The 8,834-nt window shown below is 31.6% G+C and overlaps 1 non-coding gene across 1 annotated transcript; it reads right to left on the bottom strand.

Moving 5' to 3' along the window:
• Positions 1 to 3,985: 3,985 nt before the first annotated feature.
• On the bottom strand, positions 3,986 to 4,059 carry Trnat-agu. The gene has a single exon. It is a non-coding gene; the product is annotated as a tRNA-Thr (tRNA).
• Between the last annotated feature and the right edge of the window lie 4,775 nt (positions 4,060 to 8,834).

The raw sequence follows: 8,834 nt of genomic DNA, 5'->3' as shown, positions 1-8,834 counted from the left end.
TTTTTTTATTAAACAATTTTTTCAAGAATATACATTCGTATTTTTTAAAAGGACCGGAACGGTCATACTCGACCTGGACCAGGAAAGGTATGTAACGCAGACGATTGATCTGGACACGATCAGGAAATCTCATCTCATCCTGATCAGGTCCAAATAAATCTTCTGCGTTACATACCTTATCCGGTCCAGATGGGGCATGCCCGGTCCAGTCCTTCTAGGGGAACCGAAAAAATTTCTACTCGGGTTATAGATAAGATTCAAACCGCTTTATAAATTAGAGATAAGAGCAATCCTAGTATTGAGATATGTAGTTACTATTCTTAATACTTATTTTCTAACTATCTACCTTATTCAATTATTTTATTCATTATTTTTAATTTTCATTTAAAATATATTCTTTAATTTTTGCATCATTAAATTAATTCTTGAATACAATACAATTCCTATTATATTTCGCCAGTTAAGATTTTTTTCCAAATTAATTGCAACATCAAATCATAGCTTGCAGTACGTTGGTGAGTTTAAGAGAATTGCGTGTCGAAAGTTCCAACGGCATTATTATATGATGAAATAGCGCGATCAGTGCCATTCTCGCCCTTAGCGGGTCCTTATTACGGTGTTTTAAAAAGGTTCCATGTGCGGAATAAACGATTATTAAAAAAAGCATTGACTTTGGAATCAGTGTGCTAAAATTTAATTTACAATAAAATTATATTCTTGTAAATTTAATTTTAAAAAATATTTTTAAAAATAAGTATTAGTAATTAGGAAACGTTTTTACGTTTTTTTTTATATACAACTGTGGCGACAACTATTTTATTATAATTATATATTTATAATCATATATAACTCAGACTCAGAAATAACTCAGATTAATAAACAAAAGATTTTTTTTTTAATCTAAGGGAAATAATATATGTGTCCAATGGTTACAGAATAACTGAATAAGCTCCCTCCAACTCACTCGCACGGCTTTTCCTAAAGAATGTAATTAACAGAACACCAATAAAAATAATTGGGAACAAAAAGCGATCCGCTCTGGCCCGTCATTTATTACTTTGATTGCCCTTGTTATTGTTATAGGGTTCGCCCGGGCTCGACGATGATCACTGTGCAACACCGTGTCACGCTGTGTTCGTTTCTCTCGATCGAAGTTCCATTCGTGTGAGTAGAGTAAATCGTGCAGGTATTATTGGAAAACGAAATACATGTTTATCATTTTATGATATCGTTTGTTTCGGCGACGAAAGGACGCGTGACGTGCGTTACAGAGCTTTTAGAGCAAAAGGTAATATTGTCTTTGTCTCATGACGTCATAAGTTGTTATATGTGCCCCTTGTTCAAAATTATAAAAATCAGCCTAGCACGATTAGTAATTTACGTGTAAGTACTGACAAATATGAATAAATGTGATTAAGATAATTCGATTTAATTAATAAGAACGATATGTAGAATGACGATAGTAGGTAATTATTTAAAGGAAAAAAATATGTATCTTCGAGACAAGTAATGATATAGAGCAAAATTTCTTTTAAATATAAATAATATGATTTTAAAAGTCTTGTCTTTTCTATTCCATGTTGTTCGTATGAAAAGGTTTTTTTTTTTTCATATGTACTTCAAATTCAAAATATGTACTTGAAACAAATATGTAGGTTTACATGAATCATCATAATTATATATTAATACGCTAAGGTTAAGGATTTTTGCCTTGTTTTAGAAAAAAAAACCCATAATTGCTCCACATAAATTATATATCATTTTATAGACAATTGCTTGCTCTACCGGCATCCACAACTAAAAAATTTATTATTGCTTTTGTTTTTGTAAATCAATGAATTATTAAAATTATATATATGACGGCTTTAATTTTGAAACAACGTCAACATAATTGACGTTCGGTAATTTTTTTGTCAATTTCAAATCAACTCACGTGTACATTGTATTTTTGTAATTTTGTAAAGTGATAATTCTTATTCAGTGCGAATTACTCGCATGAGTATAGCTAGTATTACAATAATTGACGTTGGTTTAAAATACCCTTATATCTTCAAAGTATTGTTACGTCACCATTAAGGTTTTTTTCATTTTCCTTCCTTTCTGTCCTTATAACAATACATGGATTACGTAATTACATAATTTTAATAGTATTATGCGTCATTAGCGATATGAAAATGACACTTATTTGTATATTTTTTCCTGTATTTTCATGGTATCTTTACTGTAAACGTCTTTATAATTTAATCATCTTTTAAAGCCTACTTCACAATGCCTATTTTTAAAAGATACCTTTTAAGAACAATCATCACTTCAGCCTATCGCAGTCCACTACAAGTTCGCGCCTGATATTATGGCGTGAACTCATGTGTGCCCATAGTCACCACGCTGGACGGGTTGGTGACCGCTGGACGGCTTTGTCGCACCGAAGACGCTAGAATTAATTTAATATAATATAATTTTATAACGATTAGGAGAAATTATATTAAATATAATGAGTCCTTTTATGTATTATTATAGCGTGAACTCATGTTGCCCATCATCACGCTGGGCAGGCGGGTTGGTTACCGCAGGTCTGGCTCTATCACACCGAAGGCGCTGCTGTCCGTATTTTCAAAAAATCAAACATATTTTATTTGTTCATGATACTGAGAAAGACCTATTTACCTACTGCTATCAGCGTCTAAGCAATTTTGGCTACTGCCTTCACTACCATGGAACAAAACTTACAACCTACATTATTTTTGGGTAACATAGCTTTGTTAAATTATTATTAATAAATTATTTAAAAATATGCCGTAATTTCAATGTTAATTGTTACAAAGGAACAAACCTATTTAATAATAAACCTATTTCGTCTCATAATACTATTAGCATCTAAATATAATCTCTATTATACGCTTTGTATAAACAACAAGGGAATAAATGCATATATAGGTTATTTACTGTCTGATAATACGTACGAAGAACCAACATGGAATATCTATCAATGCATGTAATGATACGAGTAGCAAATAATGCTATTACAATAAATTGTAGTATGTTTCCTTTCATTCTCATCTCTACTTGTGTAAAATTCATTAAATATTAGTTTGATAAATGTAATATTTAGCTTGTAAGTTAATATCTTAAAGATGATAGATGATAAGAGATGGCTTGGTGACTTTGTTTTAGGAATAACTTTAGGGTGGACGCTTTTGATAAAGGTTTTTTTACTAAGAAGAATGGTAGTCTCCCAACTAAACTTACTACGTTTATTTACCAAAAAATAAATAAATACCCTTAGTTTTTGTTTATTAGGTCTTTCTATTGTCGTAGCATCTTTCTGAAAGTTTAAGAGAGCTACTGAAATATTCTTTGGGTAAAAGGGTTTTTTAATTAAGCTTTGTCAATACTTAGCCTCGAAAGTCATGAATGAACGAAAAAGGTTTGTGGAAGTCTGCATCTGATTTCTCCAGATAATCAATTACTTAGTCACATTGCCTCAAAATTTTCTCGACGTTTTACGAAAGTCATCTTGGTTAGTTTGCTGAAATAATTCTGTACTATACCTTAAGCCTTGTCTGTCCTTTTCGTCAGGAAATACTTTAATAAGAAACACATCAATTACCTAAATAAAACAAAGACAAAGAAGAAGCAACGAAAAAGAAGCTTCAGATCAAAAATGTATTATTTATTCATTTATTTATACTTTATTGTAAACCACAACTACATTTTAAACATATTTAAAGTCACAGACTGTGAAGCACAATGGGCGGACTTATGGCTATTTAGCCATTTCTTCCAGACAACCCAAATAAAGGAAGGATAAATGTATTACCTAATTTTGATTTGCAACAATTATCGTCCAAGTCTGTGTAGCTCTTTACCCGCTATTATTTGAGAACTTATAGTTCTATAATTATTGTTATATTAAAATATATTAAATTCGTAAAACATTGCTAAAAAAATAATAATAAATCATCAAAACAATTAAAAGCAAAATTGAAGGCACCGGCGAGATTCGAACTCACGATCTCCTGTTTACTAGACAGGCGCTTTAACCAACTAAGCCACGGCGCCTCCGTTACTGAAGGGCTAAAATAGGGATGTATTGTTTATTTACTGCTAGAACAACTGACAATACAATCTACAACAGTTTTTTTTTAATTATTATATTAATATTTGTATTTAGCATTGTAAAAGTTAGCTGCTCTCAAATAGTGTGATTGGCTGAGTCGACAATTTGTTTGTGCGTAAGTGCGTTGTGGCACGCGTCTATAAGCTATCGTGACAGTTTACTATCACGCGTATGGATGTTTACCACCTACGTGGCAAAAAAATCGCGTGTACATTTACGTGTGTACTAAGTTGTATTACTTAGTTACTTACTCGGTGGTAAGAAGAGCCATGGACAGAGACCGTCGGAGGCAAATCATCCGCTCCAGATGTAACCCTGATGCTGACCACGATCCTCAGACATAAGGGACCAACAAGAGAGAGACATTTATGCCCATATAATTACTATTGTACATTTGATTATTCCAATATAATTACGTAAAATATATTTATAATACATGCGAGGCTGTGGGTTCGATCCCCGCAAATGACAGACACTATATTGGCCATACAGATGTTTGCCAAGCTTAAGCCATTTATCCCGGTTGTTATCACGTACACCTGATAGTGATCGTTACTCATAGTAGGGAATATATCCGCCAACTCGCATTAGAACAGCGTGGTGGATGAAGCTCAAATCCTTCTCCTACGGGAAAGAGGCCTATAGCAGTGTGATTATTTCAGGTTGAAGCGATCTACAATACCTTATATTTCTTCTTTCAAAGTAGCATAGTGTTCACGCTTTAATCAATTTTAATGGCAGCAACAGTGTTGCTTGCCGCTTAGGTATATTTATCACATAAGAAACTATAGTTCTAAATAGTTTTCAGTACAGATAACGTTTTGCTTAATTAAGTATTTAACCCACTTAAGCACTACGTTATCAGGCAAAGATAAGGAAATTGTTTGAATTAATCGATGTAATTTACTTCTTTCTAGTTTTTATTTTTTTATTTTATTTAACTGTAAAGAAACTAATTAGGTATATAATTAGAATGTAGGTAGGATAGTTAGGATATTTTTTATTTTATTTCTAGCGACCCTTTCTTTTCATTTAATAGCTATTTTTGTCTCTCTGCCTCTCAAAATTCATTAGACATATTTTTATTAAGATTTTTATAAAGACTATGCTTAGTTTTGTTATGAGATAAAACTGAACTAGCTTTGAGGTCTTTCAACGACCTATAATACTAAATACTTTTTATCCCTTGTTTGCTTGGAGTTCTGGTGTAGTGGTGCAACTAATTGCCTAAAACACCAACGGTTTGCGGATTTGATTCTCGAGTCTATCCCTTAAAGTAAATAATGTATTGGCTATAAATTTATTTATTTACTTTAACTTACTTCTAGCTTCTAAACTTCTATAACTAAAACATCCATAAAAACAATTATATGGCGGCGAGATTTGAATTTACAATCTTCTGTTTACTAGACAGAAGCTTTAATCAATTAGGCCACCTTCGTTGTGTTCTATGAAGAATCTAGACTAGAACTTAGCCTAAAGTTTTTTTTATGTCATTTTTGGCCTTACTTTACTACTACTTAATCTCTACTACTTAATATAAAAATCATCTTATCAAAAATTTCGATCTAACGAGTACATCGTTCCATGGCTTAATTGGCTAGAGCACCGACACGGTCAGTCGGAGATGCAGGTTCGATCCCCACTGAAACGGTCGATTTTTGATATGATGATGATGTTTAACTATTTTTTTGTCTATCTACATTGTATTACTGGTCGATGTAATTGCAGTTGTTTTATTTTTGTCGTTTGCGATCAAACATAGTTATAGATGATAATACTTATGTTCTCTCTAAAATGCCCATACTTTTCATTACACATCATGCATTATAATTTTGCTGATCCCATAGGCGATTTATTACATGACTAATTAATTAACAGTCCTGTGACACCATAGTAAAGCTTGGATGTGGTCAGACGCTGACGGTATTTTCCTGTTACAATATTTTCATTTTTTTATAATACGATTTTTTTGCGTATAGCCTACCCTAATTTAAAATAAAAAAAAATTATAAAATTATTTAAAATAAATCGTTTACAGTATAATTAAAACTCTGTTTTCTTAGGAAAATTTATCTTTAAGTGTTTAAAACGTAATACAGTCTATACTTAGAGTAACTAATGTACTTAACTGCGTCGAAGCACGCAATGCGACAATAAAACAAATCTAGCCTTTGTAACAAATTTAATTTGATTCTTTTTTCTTGAATGTTACATAACTTCGACTTTTTTATTCTTTACAAAGGTTTTATTAGAAATTTTATTTTATTATTATTATAATGAATTTTTGAATGAAACAGTAATTCTATTTTGTAATTCAACTAGACCAACAAAATTGTTTGAACAAAAAAATGTTTTAAAACGAAAATTAATTGGTTTTTTTACATGTTACGTTTTTATGTAATGGTGTCAAATTATGAGACCTACAGTATGAAGTCTAATGGTATATAAATCCAAATCTGATGTATTTAGCACTTATAATATAAACTTTAACGAATATAATATAAAATGTACTAATTCATATTTAGCGTTTTGTTAATTGACGTATTAAGTACTTCATACTAAAATTTTGTGTGTACGCTTACAAGCTATGGCCCTTCCGCTGCGCACCTAATTTCGTAAATGTTCATGTAACTGATTAACTAACTTCCCAATTTCCTTATTTACAAAATACGAGAGTCACGTCTCGCGTGTTCAACACTATTACCCGCCCTCTCTACGACTTATCTGTCATCTCGACACGCGTTACGTGATCTCTTATTCTATGCGTGATTGTCTAGTGAGGTAGTTAATAGAGTGACAGATTATTTGACATGGTAGTTTGGGGGCTAAAGTGGAGTGTCTATCACAAACTAGTTTGACATCGACTTTCCTTGTTTTAATCTCAATTTTTTAATTAGAAGTACCACTGTATTCATTCTGTGAATTCGTAGTAAAGTAATATTAGGGTTATCATTGACTAGCCCGTTGGCGCAGTTTGTAGTGACCCTGCTTTCTGCTCCGAGGGTTGTGGGTTCGATTCCCACCCCGAGTCTGGGTGTAATATAAATATTTATTTATATATTTATATATGTATTATTTATAAGTATGTTTATCGAAAAAAAAATGTAGCTATATATCAGTCGGCTGTTACCTATAACACAAGCATTAAATTGCTTACTTTAGGAACAGACGACCGTGTGTGTATTGTGTAAATATTTATTTATTTATTTATTTATTTATTTATCATTTGTGCCTTGGGCTGTTTTTATTCCATTAGGATGGCAAAATTGTGTACAGTCCGCCTAATGGTAAGCTGATAACGTAGCCGATGCTTGCAAGACAGCGCGTTGCTGACCTTACCTCCAACTCTACCCAGGAGCTCTGATTATCTTAATCACAGAAAAGCAACACTTTTTGAGAGCAGTAATATGTGGTTGTCATCTTCTGTAAGGTTGAGGTAGTAGTAAAGTGTAAGTAGTAATAAACGTAACGTTATTTAGGTTTATTTATAGTATCCAAGTCGCAGTGTAATGACAAGTATAAATATTACCTATTATATACTGATAAAAACCAAGCTCTCCTCAGATGTTGTGGTGGTAAAAAAAAATCAATTAGTTATGAGTTTGTTTGATAGTTACGTTGTAATTTGGCTCAAGCGAGCTTGTTTCCTGCTGGTGGAACAATTTTCAATTCACACCCGGGCCCTTATCCCCGGATGTCGATACTTTTCCATACTTTTTGTCACTTCGTTTATAAGCCCTTTCTGTTCTGTGCGTAACATCAAATTAATACATAAAATATTTTATTTAAAATTTATTTGTAAAATATTGAAATTAGTATTTTTATGTGCCTCTCGAATTAAAAAAAAATTAAAACCAGGTATAAATTTTAAATTAGAACAAACGTATTATAATTTTGCTATAATGCGAAAAACTTGATAAATATATACTTTTTAATATTAACTTCATCTTCTTGTTGCGATTACATATCTGTTTACTTCCTAATACTAAAAAATATTTATTATATTGGCTAAAAAGAACAACATAGATGTCACAAAGGTTTCGTTTTATCTTAGCTAAAAGAATTAGAGCTAACTATGTATGTACACATGTAGCTCGAAACATCCTTCCTTCCGCACTCGCTTATAAACCCATTACAAAATAGAATTATTAAATTATTTCATTTTAAGCTCTGATGTTATTGACAAACAATATGATACAAAGAACTCATAAAAATAAATACATAAAATAGTCAATTTCCTTAAACGTAAAAATTAAAGTATAAAAAACGCAATGAAAAAACAAAATTGAATTTTCGGGAAGCAGTATGAGATGTTCGTTCCGAATTATTTTTATTGCTTTTAGAGGCTATTTTGTGTCATTTACTTAACCTGTTATCGGCATGAGACCGCTGATCCAATATTACTAAAAAGATTATGACACGGTAAGACACTCGAAATAATTGAGATTTGACAGACAATACCACGAATTCGGTCACGAATTCGGTTACGAATACGATCACATAAGACCTGTTTATGTTAATAAATTTTATTCAAATGAGAATTCCAAATATCTTTGATCATTTGAAATTCTATTTAAAACCATATCATAGTTAAATCACTCTTAATCATGAAGCTTATTACTATAATTCCTATCATTTGAAAGCTATACCTAACAAAAAATCCTAGTTACACTAATATATATTTGTCGGCTGACGAGTGTCTGAACGCAACATT

This window comes from Melitaea cinxia, chromosome 3 (genome assembly GCF_905220565.1).
Source record: "Melitaea cinxia chromosome 3, ilMelCinx1.1, whole genome shotgun sequence".
In the NCBI taxonomy this organism is placed as follows: domain Eukaryota; kingdom Metazoa; phylum Arthropoda; class Insecta; order Lepidoptera; family Nymphalidae; genus Melitaea; species Melitaea cinxia.
The sequence above is the reverse complement of the archived record's forward strand: the minus strand, read 5'-3'. Positions and strand labels throughout refer to the sequence as shown.